Source organism: Vipera ursinii (genome assembly GCF_947247035.1).
Source record: "Vipera ursinii genome assembly, chromosome: 3".
NCBI classification, from domain to species: domain Eukaryota; kingdom Metazoa; phylum Chordata; class Lepidosauria; order Squamata; family Viperidae; genus Vipera; species Vipera ursinii.
Window position 1 is genome coordinate 30,452,843 of NC_139516.1, and position 18,990 is coordinate 30,471,832.

An 18,990-nucleotide genomic window follows, 5' to 3' on the forward strand; every position below is an offset into this window, starting at 1 on the left:
ATTGCCCCCAACAACCTGGGTCCTCATTTTACCTACCTCGGAAGGATGGAAGGCTGAGTCAACCTTGAGCCTGGTGGGACGCGAACCTGCACTAATTGCAGGCAGCTGGTGTTATCTTAGACAGGTGAAATTGGCAAATATCAGCAACTTAACTAAACAAAGAAGATCCCCTCTAGATACTGAAAGTTCTTCATTTCTATAATAGATTTCCTCACATAAAACCTTTATCCTGAGGTCACCACTTCAACTTGCAAATGATAAAAATGGCAAAACCTCACAAGAAAGCAAAACCACATTTCCTCTCTACTGGACAAGGCAGGCTAAGTTCACACATTTTCTAGGAACAACCCAAAGACTCCTCTATAAAAGTAACTGCTGTACAACTGTAACTTGTAACCACCTTTGATTACTGTGGCTGTTTGTCTTGTTCTTCTTGAGGGGTCCTTGGTGCTCTCTGAGCTTGGTTGTTTTCTTGCAGATGTTTCATTACCCAAATTAGGTAACATCATCCTGGTTTGGGTAATGAAACATTTGCAAGCACTGATGATGTTACCTAGTTTGGGTACACCCTCATTTCAACCCTGAGCTCCCAATATTCTCTATTGTTCTGCTTTCTAACAGCTGTCTTGTGTTCTTTGGAAAACCCAGAATTTCTTCGAAGAGTCTAAAAGAGAAACTATGGACCATCATTAAAAAAAGGGTTGTTTTAATATGAAAGGCAGCTAGGTTTTTGAATGCTCAGGAAGAAATCAGAATCATGGCCATAGCCAAGAAGAAGGGAGAGTTTCAAGCAGAGTTTTTCAAACTTGGCAACTTTAAGATGCTGACTGGGAATTCTATGAATTGAAGTCCACACAAAATTGCCAAGTTTCAAAAAAAATATTGCTGGAAACATTTCTTTCCTTGCTGAAGTCCTGACCTAAACCAAATCTCAGTCTGCTACTTTTCATGCTGAGGAATCAGCTTTGAGTACTCACTAATCCTCCCAAATGCACAGATACTATTATGCTCATATTGATTGGCCAGTAACTGATCCTGAAAAAATGTATTGCCTGACATTAAAGCTCTGCCAAAAATCTTCCCTGAAACTTCCTAGGAAAGTTTGCTTGCTCTATGAAAGAGATTTCTGTTTTCCCATTTTCTCCTCAGAAGGCTTGAGTATTTCAATTTTCTCTTGATGGTGATTTATCTTAATATTGGAAATGGTGGAGGGCACTGTTGCTGTTGCTATTTGCTATTACAGATCTGAAAGCATCACATCAAAACCTCCCTGTCTGCCAACATAATCCATTATTATTTGTTTCTGAAAAAAACCAGTGGGAGGAATTGTTTGCTGGTGCCTTCCTTGGAGAACTGAACTGAACTGAATCCTGGGAGGGCTGCAGAGTGCTGGAGCTGAGACTGTGGTAAGTGAAAGACAGGACACTGACACACTCTCCTTGCCTAATAAGATAATGTCAAACTATCATATTTCCCCCAGGAGAATTTCATTCCCCACTCCTTCTTTGGAAAAAAAGACAAGCTATAAATGATCCTGTATCTTTTTATCAGAAACATATTCAGGACAATTTTCCCATATAGGCATTGCTATATGGGTAGTCCAGGATTTACAACCAGGATTGAGCCCAAAATTTCCATTACTAAGCAAGACAATTGTGAGTTTTGTCCCAGTTTATGACCTTATTTGCTACATTTGTTAAACGAATCGCTGCATTTGTTAAATTAGTAACACAGTTGTTAAGTGAATCTGACTTCCCCATTGATTTTGCTTGTCAGAAGGTCACAGAAGGTGATTACATTTCACCTTTCACCTTTACTGCAACTGTAAACATATGCCAGATGCCAAGCATCGGAGTTTTGATCACATGACTATGGGTATGCTGCAACAGTTGTAAGTGTGAAAAGTGGTCATAAGTCACTTTTTTCAGTGCTGTCGTAACTTTGAACGATCACTAAGCAAATGGTTGTAAGTCAAGGATTACCTGTATATACAGCTAATGCTTGCATAATATTGATTTGAATGCATACAAGGGATACAGAGTATAGTACAAACAAGATGCTCCAATTAGTTAGCTCATTATGGCTTACCAGTGCTTTTTTTGTAAAAGGAAAAGGTGGCGGAACTCACATATATCATACAACCCGCCTTGCCTACCCTACAAGGTTCCATCCAAAAAAGGTGCCAGAACTCCGTTCTGAGCATTCTATGAGAAAAAAAGCCCTGTGGCTTACATTGCTAATAGCAGAACCATCTCAGTATACTCAGCTGACTCCCTATTCTGAGGTCCAGGCTTTTTTTGAGATATGTAAAAAGGCTGTTCAGTACTGCTTCCTCCCCGCTTTTTATGTACTATAGGATATGAACTTGCTGTGTCGATATGTCCTTTAACTTCCCCATGAAACATCAATATGTGGCCGTTTGCTTATACAATTAGTTTATAGGAATTTATTTATCAAGTTTGTATAGAGATTTGGTTTGAAGCTGGATCTCATTTCCAACTCAAATTTATTTTCCAAGTCAGATTGTTAATTGGAGTCATATGCTTCTCAAGCAAATCAAAATAGGTAAAATGTATTATTCAAATAGATTCAGAGTCAGTTGACAACCCTTTATATGCTGGCTTCCAAAAAAAGATTTGCAAATAGTTTATAATATAAAATCTTTTTACAGCAAACATAAATGAATGCAACACATTAAATTTAAACCAATTACTTGCTCAATTAGACAGAAAGAGAAAGAAAAACTAGAGAGTCACTCACTAAAGCAGATTTGGCTGAAGCCACTGAGAGAGAAATGATTCCCTTCCCTTTGCAGTCCTCCAAATCTCTTCCTACCTAGATCCTTTACATGAGAGTAAACAAGAAAGCTTAAATAATTTAGAATAGAATAGAATACAGCTGAAAGGGACTTTGGATGTCTTCTAGTCCAGCCCCCTGCTCAAACAGGAGACCCTATACCATCTCAGGCAAGTGACTGTCTAGCCCAGGGGTAAGCAACCTTGGCTCAGGAATTCTGGGAGTTGAAGTCCACGAGTCATAAAAGAGCCGAGGTTGCCTACCCCTGGTCTAGCCTCTTCTTGAAAACCTCTAGTGATGGAGCGCCCATGATTTCTGGAGGCAAGCTGTTCCACTGGTTAATTGTCCTCACTGTCAGGAAGTTTCTCCTTAATTCCAGGTTGCTTCTCTCTTTGATCAATTTCCAACCATTGTTTCTTGTCCTTCCCTCTGGTGCTTTGGTGAATAACGTGATCCCCTCTTCTTTGTGGCAGCCTCTCAAATACTGGAACACTGCTATCATGTCTCCTCTATTTCTTCTTTTCTTTAGACTGGCCAGACCCAAGTCCTGCAGCCATTCTTCGTATGTTTTAGTCTCCAGGCCTTTGATCATCTTAGTTGCTCTCAATTTTTTCCAGACACTCAACATCTTTTTTGTGATATGGTGACCAAAATTGGCTGTAGTATTCCAGGTGTGGTCTCACTAGGGTTCTATAAATCAGTACTAATACTTTGCATGTTCTTGATTCTATGCTTCTGTTTATACAACCCAGGATTGTATTAGCTTTTTTGGCTGCTGTTGCACACTGCTGGCTCACAATCAAGTGGTTGTCCACTAGGACTCCGAGGTCCCTCTCACAGTTACTGTTTTTGAGCCAGGTCTTACCTAATCTGTACTTACACCTTTGATTTTTCCTGCTAAATATAAAACTTTGCTTTTCTCCACATTGAAACTCATTTTGTTGGATAGGGCCCATTGTTCAAGTTTGTCAAGATCTTTTTGGATCCTGAGTTTGTCTTCTGGGGTGTTGGCTACTCCTGCCAGCTTGGTGTCATCTGCAAATTTGATGAGTTCCCCTTCAATTCCCTCATCTAAGTCATTTATGAAGATATGGAGAGTACTGGGCCTAAGACAGAACCTTGTGGTACCCCACTGCTTACTTCTCTCCATGTGGATGTAGTGCCATTGAGGACTACTCATTGAGTACAGTTTGCCAGCCAGCTACAGATCCATCTGGTGGTGATGTTGTCTATTTCACCTTTTCCTAGCTTGCCAAGGAGTAGGTTGGTCTACTTTATCAATGTCTTACTGAAGTCTAAGTATACCACATCCACAGAATTTCACTGGTCTACTAGTTCAGTCACTTTATCAAAGAATGAAATAAAATTGGTTTGGCATGATCTGTTTTTAACAAACCCGTGCTGGCTACTAGTTATAACTTTGTTTGCTTTTAGTTGTTCGCAGATCTGTTTTTTGATTATCTTTTCTAGGATCTTCCCAGGTATTGATGTTAAATTGATTAATCTGTAGTTTCCTGGGTCTGTTTTTTCCCTTTCTTGAAGATGGGAACCAATCAGCTTTTTTCCAATCCTCAGGTACTTCCCTGGTGCTCCAGGATTTATGAAAGATATGATTCTGAGATAATATCTGCCAGCTCCTTCAGAAATCTGGGTTGTAATCTGTTGGGTCCCGGCAATTTATATTTGTCAAGGTTGGATAGGTGCTCTCTTACCATTTTCTTGCTTATTTTAATTTTTGTTTCTAGTTTGTCTTTTGCAGTGTTTTTTTGGTATGTTGGACTATAATTTCTTTTTCTGTGAAGACTGATGCAAAGAATGAGTTAAGCAGCTCTGCTTTCTCCCTGTTGCCTATTATTTCCTTGCCATCTTCTCTCTTTAGTGGGCCTACAGTTTTCTTGTCTTTTTTCTTTTTAATATGTTGGAAGAAATTTTTTTTTATTATCCTTGATTTCTGTTGCAAGTCTTTGTTTGTTCTGAACCTTTGCTTTCCTGACTTCATCTTTGCATGTTCTGGCTGTCTACGATAATTATGTGTCCCTCTTTCCATTTTTTGTATTTGTCCTTTTTGTCTTTCAGTTTGTCAGAAAGATCTTTGTGTAGCTATGCTGGTTTCTTCTTCAATTTCTTGTTCTTCTTTTTCAGTGGTATTGTGCTGGTATGGGCTTTTATGATCATATTTTTCAGTTTCCATCATTTGTCAGATGATGGGATTCAGTTCTCTATTGCTACAGGACCTTGTCCTCGGCTGAGTGCAATTATGCTCAGATTGACAAAGAAGCTTTGGCCATTGTGGCTGAGGTGAAAAAATTCCATGATTATTTGTACAGCTGCAAATTCATGGTCTTCACTGACCATAAGCCATTGCTGGGGTTATTTACCACAGACAGGCAGACGCCTCGAATACTTTCCCCCAGAATGTTAAGGTGGTCCATTTTTATGTCAGCGGTGGCTTTTATGTTGACGCGGTGGCTCAGTGGGTTAGGACGCTGAACTTGTCGATTGGAAGGTCAGCAGTTTGGCGGGTCGAATCCCGAGTGCCGCGTAGCAGAGTGAGCGCCTGTTACTCGTCCCAGCTTCTGCCCACCTAGCAGTTCGAAAGCACGTAAAAATGCAAGTAGAAAAATAGGGACCACTACGGTGGGAAGGTAACAGCGTTCCGTGCGCCTTTGGCGTCTAGTCATGCCGGCCACATGACCACGGAGACGTCCTCGGACAAGCGCTGGCTCTTCGGCTATGAAACGGAGATGAGCACCGGCCCCTAGAGTCGGAAACGACTAGCACGCATGTGCGGGGGAACCTTTACCTTTACCTTTACAGCTACAGGCTGGTTCACAAACCCGGCAAAGATATGAGCTATGCAGATGGCCTTAGCCGGTTGCCATTGCCACACGTGGAGCCACATCTGGCTCCAGCAGCTCGCATCTTGTCAATTCAAGATTTGCCTGAACTGCCCCTCCATGCTGGGGATATAGCTGCGGAAACAGCCTCAGACAAGATTTTAAGCAGGGTGCTGTCCTGGGTTCACACTGGATGGCTGGAAAATAGCCCGGGACCAGAGTTTCAGAGCTATTACACACATAGACATGAGCTTTCAGCTCATAAAGGTTGCATTCTATGGGGGAGCAGGGTTATTGTCCCCAGTTCATTAAGGCATCATGTGCTCTAGTCTCTGCATGAGGGCCATCCGGGTATTGTCTGGATGAAGGCACTGGCACGGAGCTACCTTTGGTGGCCAGGGTTAGATAAGCCTATCGAGGCCCAAGTACATGGGTGTTACACGTGTCAACAGTCCAGACCAGAGATGCCACAGGCCCCTGTCCACTGATGGGAGGAGACTCATACACCATGGTCAAGGATTCACATTGACTTCGCTGGGCCCTTTCAGGGACAGCTGTTTTTGATAGTGGTCGACAGCTACTTTAAATGGTTGGAAGTAATTCCTATACCCACTATGACTACTGCTAGGACCATCCAGGTGCTTAGGAAGCTTTTTGCTACACATGGGCTGCCTGACGTCTTAGTTTCGGACAACGGGGCCCAGTTCACAGTGTCAGAATTTCAGGCCTTCTTGAGGGCCAACTGTTAGAATATGTTGTTGAAAAAATGGTTTGTTTAACAGAGTATTATTAATACACAGTGGAAGTTGTACTGGGACTTTTAGGCAAACAGTAATGCACTAACACGAGTTTTATAACTTATTTTTACTCAGACAACAAAAAGAAACACAGTAAGAAATAGTCCAAGTATCAATCCAGTATCATGCACATAAAAGTCAGTCCATAAAAACATAGTATCAAAATACAAAAGCTGCTTACCAATATCAAAAACAATATACACTGTAGCAAGCAGTTGATTCTTGAGAGAATAAATATCAAGTTAGCAAACAAGAGAACAAGAGGTATCCAAACACTAACATCAAACACATATACAAGAGCAACTACGTGTAACATCTAACTCTCTTTTATGTGGAATAATTACAGCCACACCCTTAGGCCGTTTAACTCCTTAAAGGTGCTTTTACTCCATTATATAATATTGTCACCCAAATCAAGTTTAATCTCTAACAATCTCCCCTTTTGGGTGGCATATTATACATATATTTTTACAATCTCAAATTACACATATCACAAACAGATTTATGCTTTATAGCACCCTGAGCTTTAGTAAACTGGTCAGCAATATTATCTTCAGTTGCACAATATTCCAGTTTAATCAAATTATCTTTAACACATTGTCTGACATTTAGATACCGTAGATCCGTATGTTTTGATCTAGTTTTCACTGCAGCATTAGTTGCTAATTTTATAGCTGCTTGATTGTCTTCATACACTTTTATTGGTTCATTACAATTTAAACCCATATCAAACAATAATTGTTTCCATACCAATAGCTCAGTACATAATAAAGATAAACAAGAAAATTCAGATTCAGTTGTTGATAAGCTTATATGCTTCTGTCTGTTAGACCTCCATCCTACTAAAGCGTTTCCCAATAATACAACCAATCCTGAAGTGGATTTCCTGGTTACAGTATCAGATGCAAAACTAGCATCTGCAAATGCTTTTAGTTCCAATTCCTTTGTTGGCTCTAGATATAGAGAATAATGTATGGTGTGTTTCAAATATCTTAAAACTCTTTTCGCACCTTGCCAACATCTGGTTGTAGGATTCTCACAATATCTAGCTAAATGATTAACTGTAAATGCTATGTCAGGTCTTGACCAGTTACATAAATACATCAAGCTGCCTATTAATGATTGATATATCTTTTTATCAAAGACATTGCTGTTATCTGCTGAACTCTCAAAACCTTGAACCATAGGTGTTTTTACTGGTTTACAGTTTTCCATATTATAACGTTTCAGCAAACCATTAATTTTCTTAGCTTGAGACAGTTTAAATCCTTTACTAGTCCTGACAATATCCAGCCCTAGATAATGACTAATAGCTCCTAGATCTTTTACTCTAAATTTTCTTTTTAACCCTGAAATTATTCTTTCAGTTTCTGTTTCATCTTTTGCTATAATAGCAATATCATCAGTGAATAATAATAACAATGATAATTCACTATTTTGCTGTTTTATAAATAAACAAGGATCTGCAATACTAGCTTTAAATCCCAAACTATTTAACTCTTTTACTAAACATCTATTCCACTCATAACCTGACTGTTTTAAACCATACAAACTCTTATTCAGTTTCCAACAGTACCCTACCTTACTTTCTATTCCTGATGGAACTTTCATATATATATCATGGTTTAATGTTGCATGCAAATAAGCAGTTTCAATATCTACATGTTTTATACTATAATTCTTATTTGCTGCCCAAACTAAAGCAGCCCTAAAAGTGGAAGCTCTTAACGTTGGGGAAAATACTTCATCATAATCACTATTATTCTGTGCAAATCCTTGAGCAACTAATCTTGCTTTATGTATTACCTCTCCTGTAACACTTTCTTTCAGTTTAAAAACCCATTTACATCCAATTAACTTTTCTGTTTTAGGTATTTTAACCTCTTGATAAACATTAAGATCTTGCAAAGACTTTATTTCTTTATCCATAGCTACTTTCCAATTCTTTCTTTCATTCTCAGGATACATTTTTATTTCTTCAACATTAGAAGGTTCAATGTCTATTTGACAAATTAAACCTGCCTCGAAACGATCAGGCTGTCGTCTTTCCCTGTTAGACCTTCTGAGAATTATTGGACTTATAGGTACATTTACATTATTATCTTCTTCCTCTCCTGTCTCCACTATCAGTGGTTCTTGTTTGATCTCTCTAGCAGGTTCCTCCTCTTCTTTATCACTTTCATTTGAGGAGTTAGTTAAATCTTGTTGAGGAATATATACAATATCTTCTACCCTTTCCCAGCCTGACTGTTCTTGAAAAACAGCGCTAGAACTACAATAAATGTTTTTAGTACCTTTCTCCCAGAACCGATAAGACTTATGGTTTAACTCATAGCCAACAAAAAATAATTGTTTAGCTCTATGTTCTCCTTTATTTCTTATTGAACTTGGAATATGTACCCAAGCAGGTGTCCCAAATGTGTGAATATAACTAAGATTTGGTTTTCTCTTATACCATAAGGTATAAGGAATTTTACCTGTAGCTGAACTAACCACATTGTTTAAAATATGATTAGCACATTTTGCTGCTTCTCCCCATAAGCTATCAGGTAAACCAGAATCTTCAATCATAGATCTAATCATAGCTTGCAATGTTTGGCCCCTCCGTTCAACAAATGCATTATGCTGAGGTCTATAAGGAGCTGTACGTCTATGCTCTATTCCCTCTGAAACTAACAGCTCATTGAACTGTTTATTAACAAACTCAGTTCCATTGTCTGTTATTATGGTTTTTACATTTAACTGAGTTTTCCTTTGTACAAACTTGAGCCAATTAGATATTGTTTGTATAGTTTCAGTTTTTGACGTAAGGAGATAACAGAACCCATATCTGCTATAATGGTCTAGAATATTTAATATGTAGCAAGCACCCCCTAAACTGGGTTTCATAGGACCTATCAAATCCATAAATACCAGTTCTAATGGAGTTGTGGTTTTAAATCCATCTAACCTATTAGCTGGTGCTGCCCTGCTCTTTTCTCTACCACATACGTTACACTGTAGATATTTCTTACAAGCCTTTAACTTAAACCCATTAGACAAAGCTACAGTTCTTTTTAGTGTATTAAAATTCACATGACCCAATCTTCTATGTAATAAATGAATACATTCATCATGTGGTTTTTGATTTGTACAAGTAGTAGCCATTATTATAGGATCATTGCTAATTACAAACAAACCGTCTTTCATATTAGCTATTAAGTTCACTTCATTCTTTTGAATAAGACATTCCTCCCCTTGGAAAGTAACTTTAAAACCTGCTTCCAATAATGCCTTAACTGATAATAGATTATAATCACATCTGGGAACATATAGCATTTCCAAATTTTGTTTTAAAAATGAACAGTAAACCTTACCCTCTCCAGAGACCTTGACTCTCCAGCCATTAGCCATAGAAATATATTTTTTACTAGACCTTATATTCTCAAAATCCCTTTTTATTTTTGAAATACAGTGTGTAGCTCCACTATCTACCACCCACCAATTGTGGTTATTAGTAGTTCTATTAGCTACAGCTACATTAATCAGCTTTTTATTCTTTCTATGGCTTTCCTTTCTCTGACAATTACTATTCTGACAAAACTTAGCAATATGTCCCTTTAACCCACAATTAAAGCATTTCCTTAAAATATAAGCAGATTCAGTCTTCTTTATTTCTTGTTGCAATGGCTCTCTCAACTGTTTTCTCTCCATACGACATCTTGATTCTTCCAACAACCTTCCAGTTATTGAAGAAACAGTTAGGTCTTCTTTGGACAAAACCTCCAAGGACGATACAAAGGCATCGTAGCTCTCATCCAATGATGATAAAATGATGTAAACCTGGTGAAGCTCTGAGAAAATAAGTTCTTTTTCTTGCAGTTCCAACAAAGTTGCTTTTATAAAGTTAAGGTGAGCTAACATATCGCCATTCTTTTCCAGTCTAGCTCTAAATAGCTTTCTGGTAAGATTTATATGAGCACCAACACTGTCCCAAACAAAAATCTTTTTCAACTTAGCCCAACATTTAGCAGCAGATTCTTCTCCACGCACATGGACTAGCTGTTGGTCTCCTAATGTTAGCCCAATGATAGATAAAGCCTTATCATTGTCTTTATTGAAGTCTACAATCTTCTTGTTATCTTCTTCATTAGTTGGATCCCAGGCAGTTACATCAGGAGGATTATGGACTATTTTCCAAAGACCTTGATTTTGTAATAGCAAACTACATTGTGTAGACCAGGATACGTAGTTTGACCCATTAAGCCGGGTAATGCAGAATGGATTGAATAGTCCTTGTGCCATTGTCTGAATTTGAAAACTCAGTTAGGAAATATAAATACAATACTGTGCCTGTCCTCAGCACCACACTGGATCTGGGCCCATAACCATTGTTAGAATATGTTGTTGAAAAAATGGTTTGTTTAACAGAGTATTATTAATACACAGTGGAAGTTGTACTGGGACTTTTAGGCAAACAGTAATGCACTAACACGAGTTTTATAACTTATTTTTACTCAGACAACAAAAAGAAACACAGTAAGAAATAGTCCAAGTATCAATCCAGTATCATGCACATAAAAGTCAGTCCATAAAAACATAGTATCAAAATACAAAAGCTGCTTACCAATATCAAAAACAATATACACTGTAGCAAGCAGTTGATTCTTGAGAGAATAAATATCAAGTTAGCAAACAAGAGAACAAGAGGTATCCAAACACTAACATCAAACACATATACAAGAGCAACTACGTGTAACATCTAACTCTCTTTTATGTGGAATAATTACAGCCACACCCTTAGGCCGTTTAACTCCTTAAAGGTGCTTTTACTCCATTATATAATATTGTCACCCAAATCAAGTTTAATCTCTAACACCAACCTCATAAGGCACGCAATGTCGGCTCCTTTTCACCCCTTGACAAATGGGCGGGCTGAACGCATGGTGCATACGACTAAAGAGTCACTCAAATGCATCGTTTCAGGGGATTGGCATCCTAGGCTGGCTGATTTCTTGCTATGCCAGCACACTATGCCATGCACAGCAATGGGCAAAAGCCCAGCAGAGCTCCGCTGGGGAAGAAGGCTGATTACGAAACTGGACAGGTTGCACCCTGACCGAGTAGCAGCAGACACCGCTTGCCCAAAAGCACCAAGGGGGGTTGCAAGTGGGTAATGGGGTGTGGGTCCAGAACTACGGGCATGGGAATTTGTGGGTGCCCAGTAAAATTGTTAAGGTCTCAGGACCCCTTTCCTATGAGGTGGTTCTGCAAGGGGGGGAGTCGTTCGCTGACATATTGATCAGTTGCGACGGCATTTTGTTGAACAGTCACTAAACAAGGATCTCCCAGAGAGTCCGCATCAAGAGCCGGCAGCCAGCAGTCTAATAGAGCAGTTCACACACTCTGAGGACTTTTTCAGTCATTACAACGGAGAGGTGGCTGTAGATGGACAGAGTCCAGAAGTGCAATTTGGGTCTCCAGATGGGGAAGGACAACTGAGCTGTGCAACAGCTCCACTGACCCCTCTACCTCACTGGATTTTGGTTTGGACCGACCAGGAATGGCCAGCCAAAGGAGCTTGAGTCAATCTGACTCACATGAACTCAAGAGTCCTGGTCTACCCAGCCTGGCAGGCAAGCAGGTAGACTAGGAATTGCCCGGAACCCCCAGGAGTTCTGAATGGTCGTGTAGACCACCAAAATATCTTCAAGATTATGTTATTAAATAATGTATGTACATTCTAGGGGGGAGAGGTGTAATGCATTGGGATTTTTACTTGTACTGATTCACATGTCTGTTTAAATGCTGCTTAAAGGTTGCTCAATGGTGTGTCTGTGTAATGATCACTGACTAAGCCAGACTTGTTGTCTGCAAGAAGATCATTGGTAGATTTGGGGTGGGAATGAGTTCCTTTAAACCTATTGGCCACCAGCTAGTGGCCAACTGTATAAGTAGCTGTGCAGCAGCCACTGTTTCAGTTCTGTTCTGCTTGACTCTAATAAAGCATGTTCCTGTTTGCAACCTTCTGTCTCGCTTATTGCTTGCAAAGAACCGGCTACACAACACATTTGTTAGCTGGTTGGCAAAGAGTTCATCTATTTCTTATGATTGGTTGGATGGCCTGTAATATACACCTATAGTAACGTCACTTTTTTCTCTCTTTTATATTGACCCATATACAATCTGGAGAGATTTTATCTTGGATCATGTGCAAGCAACAGGGCCCCCTGCTTCTTCATGTGAAGACAGATAGGATGTGGGCCAGAAATGTCTGTTAACTACTTAAACAGCAGCAAAGATTTTCTCAAAGTACTACAGGTAGTCCTTGAGTTATGATCACCATCGGGACCAGAATTTCCATTGCTAAACAAAGCAGTTGTTAACTGAATCACATCTATTTTTACGATTTTTAAAGGACTCACTGCTGTTGTTAAGTGAATCACATGATTATTAAGCAAATCTAGCTTCCCTCATTGTTTGTCAGAAGCTGACAGGGAAGATCACAAATGGTGATCACCTAATTCCTGGACATGGCAATTTGTAAATACATGCCATTTGCCAAGCATTCAATTTTTGTTAACATGAGCATGTGGATGCTGTAATGGTCATAAGTGTGATGACTCATCATAACTTTTTTCAGTGTGATTATAATTAATGGTCGATAAACAAATGGTTGTAAGTCAAGGACTATCTCTGTATGACACCCCATAGGTTAAAACTAGGCATCCTACATTAAAAGGAATAAGCTAAGATGAATGCAAGTCTCAGACTGTTTGATCAGAACCATATTTCACAGGAACAACAAAGGCTTTTCCAGCCAGATGGATCTCACATGTTATGTTTACAGTGGAGATAATCAGGATTATCCCTGAGGAAATCCTGTGGTTTCTCAATAGGGTTTGTCCATTATACTTTTGGTTGCTTGTGATTAAAAACCCTTCTTGGACTGCATGATTATTCATGGCTGATTAGCGGACAGGCTGCTTTTTTATAATGAGTGAAAATGGGAGGGTGCTTTTTTTTGTCATTTCTCATGGCAACAAAGCCTTAAGAATAAGTCTTCTGGCTTGTTTTTATTATTTTTTTATAGGGCTTGCCACATTTTGTGCCTAATTTGATTTGGGACTTCTCAGTGGTGCTGTAGCATACAGTATACCAAATATCACCATCATTTCCAAGGCATGATTTTCAACAGCTGGTGGCATTGCTGAAGAAAAAACAGTGTGCTAGACGATGCCTGGGCATCTGCTTCTAGAACTTCTGTTTTTCTTGCAGCAAACTGTCAGACCGATCTATAGCACATTGCACACATCAGGGAGAAATTAGCTGCAAAAAAGTCACATCACACTTTAGGAAGGGAGGTCAGGTGGTTCAAGAACCAAGCTGCACATTTTATGTAATGCCTGTGCAATTCCTTAAAAAAGGGACTTTGCATTAGATGGTTATAACCATATATTTGGTCAATTAAGATAATATTAAAAATATCTGAGGATGTTAAGACCTTAGATAATGAGATATCTACATGCTTAGACAGGAAAGATTCTTGTTAACTGGGCTCTTGGCTATTTCTAATGCTGTGTTTGGCAGCATTCACTGTTACTGGACAAACAGGAGGAAATGAAAAAAAATGTATTGAAAGGATGACAAGGTAGAATTCAATTTTATATTCCTCAAGGCAACATGCAGCTAAACACAGTAAAAATAAACACTAAGTAAACAATAAACTAAAAACTAAGTAAAAATGAAAACAACTGCCTAATGTGCAATCAGCCCAGGTTCGAATCTCAGAAGGGTATGGTTGACTGATGAAAACTAATAAGTTTGAAATGCATATCAGTCTCCCTTAATTCTTTGTTAGCAATTTAAAATTTACACAAATATGAGCTGTCACCGGTGTGACTACTGCCTGTCGATGGCCTTCAGGTTAGGCTGACACAGGAAATAAAGATTTGTCCCATGTTTGGGGCCTAGCAAGGTAATCTAAAAATAGTTAACAAGCATTTGACACAAAGTAAAAATAATAGATACAAAACTAGTTAAATACTCCATCTCAGCATAACTCCACAACATTAAGCTTAATTGATTAATAATACAGAAAGAGTTTCTAAATTCTGTGAGTTGAAGTCTACATATTTTCAGTTGCTGAAGTTGAGAAACACTAATCACATCCAGTTATTTGAGTGGACAATGGCTTCAATTTGACAATTGTTCCAGCCCACTGGCCTATACTATCTTACTTTGGTTGTATAAATTAAAACAAAAAACAAACAAATAGAATATGAGATCACTAGATGTCCAGAGGGAGTTTGAAATGGAGTGCTATTAATATTTGATAATTCTTAAATATATTGCTTCTTGTTACCAAATTCCAAAACCCATACATAAACATACACAAAAAACCAGTAAGTAATGTCCTTTTCTATTCACAGCTCCTGCTTGGAGAGCAGTGGCAACAATGGCCAAGAGGACCTTTACACAACACTCCTTGCTCAATTGGGACATTGCAGGAAGTATGCACCCATCATCTCATGGGTCAACTGCTGCAATATGCTGTACATGGGCCTGTCTTTGAAGAACATTTGGAAAGTTCAGCTCATTCAGAAAGCAGTGGCACAGTTCTCACTATGGCCATGGGCATCTAATCTTCATGAGCTGCATTGGTTGCCAATGTGCTTCCAGGTGTGGTTCAAGGTGCTGGTTATTACCCATGAACTCCTATTTGATATAGGGCTTGGTTATTTGAAGAACCGCCTATCTTTCATGGTTTCTTCCTGGCCAGTATGAATCAGCAGAGTGAGCATGCTCCAAGTCCATTCAATAAGTCATCTCTTGGGATCCGGATTCTATATTGTGAAGCTTACCCACTGGAATGAAGTCCCACATAGGATCCAGATACTTCCCATCCTGCTATTGTTGTGGAAGGCCTTAAAAACCTAGCTGTTTTCCTAGGTTTTGAGTTAGAGTGATGGAACCCTATGTTGGATGTGCTTAACATATGCTTCCATACATTGTCAGCCCATTGTGTATATTTAGTTGGTTGTCTGGTTTCTCTAACTTGTTTATTTACTCCATTATGTTTTTTTCTCTGTTTTCTTTATACTGTGAGCTGTCCAGAGTCAGTCTGGAATTGGGTGTTATCAAAATTGAATAACATAAATAAAATAATAATGTTGTTGACAATTGTATAGGTTTGATATCATGATGAAAATAAACAAGTTTATATCTGAAAAATAGGTGGCTTGGCAACTGAAATTCAATCTATTCTGAAAGAGCTGATACTCCCTCTAGCTCATCATTGGGAAGAATTCTTGATCTCATCCTATCCCTGCACTCACAGTTGCTTATGTGAGAAAGAGAGAGTTCATGACAACTTTTGCCATTCCTAAATCAGTCTGATATGATAGCAATTATCTAGGTCTTGGAATGATTATAGGCTAGCTCTGAGGAATATCTGGACATTTCCATAAATGCAAAATGTGGCAGTTAAAATGTCAATTTGTGCATAATATAGCAAACTTCAAAATCTTCAATAATTGTCATTTATTTTCCAATTTTGTTTCAAATGTTGCTTATAATTATTAACACTTTAAACAGCTTAAGCTGTTCCCAAATTGTCTTGATCTGGCTGAGGACTCCAAGGAAGCCAATTATGGAGTATATTGATGCAGGCTTTCACAGTGAGCATCAATCCAGTGTTGATGATCTTCCAGGCTAATAGGCCATAGTCTAATTATCTGGTATCCTGATGTTTCACCAGCAAGCATGGCTGGCATCTCCAGAAGTGAAAGTGATCTGCTGTATAATGTACTTTCTTGGAAACTCACAGGCAATTGAGCAGGAACTGACTGAGCTCTTGCATTTGTAACAGAACTAATCTCTATTTGGATCATATCATTGGAATTTTGAAAAGCTAGTTTCTGATTGGTTCCTTGCCTCAGTCAATTTGTAACTGGTCTACTTGTGAAGAAGTTCCAAAGGAGCTAATTTATGATTGGCTATCCTTGAAACATGCTATTGCTGTTTTTATTTTAGTTGAGACTACTGTAGATTCTATTTGCGGTTGATTAATTAAGGGCTGTTGTATTTTGGTATATCATTTGTTGAAAAAAATATTAAAAAATATAAAAATGTATTTTGTAATATATAAATAAAATATAAATAAGTAGTGTTGTTTAGCAGGCATATGCTAAAATTTGTAAAATTAGGATATTATAACATTGCAGCAAAAATAACCAGACTGAGGTGGAAATTAGAGCTTACAAGCCTACAGCTTCTGCTTCACATATCTGATAAGTAATAAGCAGCAGGTTGATTCTTTGAGTTCTTTGTTAAATATAGTGAAGTAGAAAAAACAGTAACTTCAGCTGGAAGTAATATTTTGGGTCAACACCAAATTACAATGTTAGCCTTTCTATTTCTAACACAGTGATGCTATCCCAAAGTCTAGAGGCTGTTGGGGACTGAATGGGAGGAAACGGCTTTGACTCAACCTAAGCAAGACTGAGTAACTGCGAGTCTCTGGAGAATAGGTTCTTCCATCTTTAGTTCTGGGTGCGGTTGTGAAGAGTAGCTGTGGCTAGGAGGCTGTACACCTTTGAGTGGTGCACCAGTTGTGCCCATGCCTGGATTGGGAGGCCCTGCTCATAGTAACTCATGTCCTTGTAACCTTTGGTATAGACTACAGTAACATGCTATACATGGGGCTGCCCCTGAGGAGCATCCAGAAACTTCAACTGGTGCAAAATGCAGCTATGTGGGTAGTAAATGGTGCTAGATATATGGCACACATAATACTACTTCTGCAAGAGCTGCATTAGTTACCAGTATATTTCTGGGTGCAGTTTAAGGTGCTGGTTATCACCTTTAAAACCCTATTTAGCTTTGGACCAGTTTACCTGAGGGATCACCTTTTTTCCAGAGCCTCTACTCATCCAACTACTGTAGGTCAAATACAGTAGAATGGGTGTGCTAAAGATCCTATCATCCAAAAAATGTTGGCTGATGGGGACTAGAAGACAGGGTTTTTTTTTTTACTGCAGTGGCCCCTGCTCAGTGGAAGAACCCCCCTTTGGAGATTAGAATGTCTCCAATCCTGTTAGCCTTTCGTAAGATCCTAAAAACCTAGCTATGTTCCTGAGTCTGGGGTGTTTTAGACAATCTTTAAATCAGGAGTGCCAAACTGCTGGCCTGTGGGCCGAATGCATCACGAGGAAACCGTGCCCACCCCATTGCCGGCGATGGGGAAAAAGCTCCGATATGTCACACAATGTCACATGACATCGCGAGTTTGACATGTCTGCTTTAAATGATATACTTGAAAAGGTGTCACATCTTAATTTAATACAGATAAAAAGGGAACTTGAAAAAATGCTGTTTTCCAGATTATACTCTTTTAAATATGTTATTGCTTATTTGGTTGAGTAAGCTTTTATTATATTGTACAACTGTTGTATTTCTTAACAAAATAAACCACTTTGAAGAACTTCTAAAAGCAGCATATAAATAAAGTAGCTAGGTCAGTGAGAAGGAATAAGTAGAAGGATGTGGAGAAATAAATGGAACCATATTGCTTGTGTGCAATTTCCTGCACACAATTGCCTCCTCTCTGAGGTAAGGGGAATGTTAGGATCTCTTTTGGGTGTGTGTGTGTAAAATGTGCTATGTCAAGAGCAACTATTTCAAGACTGAAAAGGACTGGATGGCAATTAGCTGAGAGCAAAGAGATACCTCTGCCACCCATCTGGATATTTAGAGTCAAGATATGATAGCCATAATAATTGTGCTTATTCTAGGGATTTTTTTTGTAGGGAGGCTTTGAATCAGTTTTTACTCTAGCAACTGCCTGGGCTAGTTCCTACAGTGTTTTGGAAAAGCTTTCTGGAAGTACTTTGCCACTGCCACAATCTTAGAAGTCAGCATGACTGACTATCTCAAAGTCACCCAGCTGGCTTTGTGCCTAAGGTGAGACTATAATTCATGATTTCCCAGTTTCTAGCTTGATGCCTTAATCACTACACCAAATTGGCCCTCTATCCTAGGAATTAGAGGACCATTTGTTTTATAATACCACATAAAACAATGGTATTCCTAAAATTCAGTGGTCCAGCTTAAGAGGTAGCAGAGGTCTTAGAAAACAGGCCTTAGGGTTGTATGAGGCTCCAGGCTGGAGAATGTCTGCCTTATTCAAACTAAATGCAAAGGCATCCACAGAAGAGATGAGTGGCTGGGGAAGATGAAACAACTGCTGTAATGTAAACTCTGTTCCTTATGATGTATTTGCATGCAATGTCCCTTCACAAGTGTTAAAAGTGCAGAGCCTACATTGGCACATTACAAGTCAATTTTGACATTTTGGCATCATTGTGGCTAGTTGCAGATGTCTATGATTATAATCACAATTGGAACGGTCTTCTCTGATTTAAGTGGCCCTAGAAATGTCTTTTGAACCTGGGATATTCTGCATTACAAAGCATGTACTTTACCAGGAAACAAACACATTTTTTTTCTATGCAACTTCCAAGCAGCTGAACAACTATATCCATGGTGTCCATTTAGAACTTGTTTGTGACTTTTGAAGA

The 18,990-nt window shown here is 38.9% G+C and overlaps 2 protein-coding genes across 4 annotated transcripts in view; one reads left to right on the forward strand and one right to left on the reverse strand.

Annotated features, from left to right (window-relative positions):
- Positions 1–18,990, forward strand: part of PIGU (phosphatidylinositol glycan anchor biosynthesis class U) — a gene marked incomplete at its 5' end in the record, with an annotated part of 662,778 nt that overhangs the window by 313,713 nt on the left and 330,075 nt on the right. The gene's annotated exons all lie outside the window — the stretch shown is intronic.
- The window catches only part of RALY (RALY heterogeneous nuclear ribonucleoprotein), a 280,907-nt gene that overhangs the window by 33,179 nt on the left and 228,738 nt on the right, over positions 1–18,990 (reverse strand). The window lies entirely within an intron of this gene.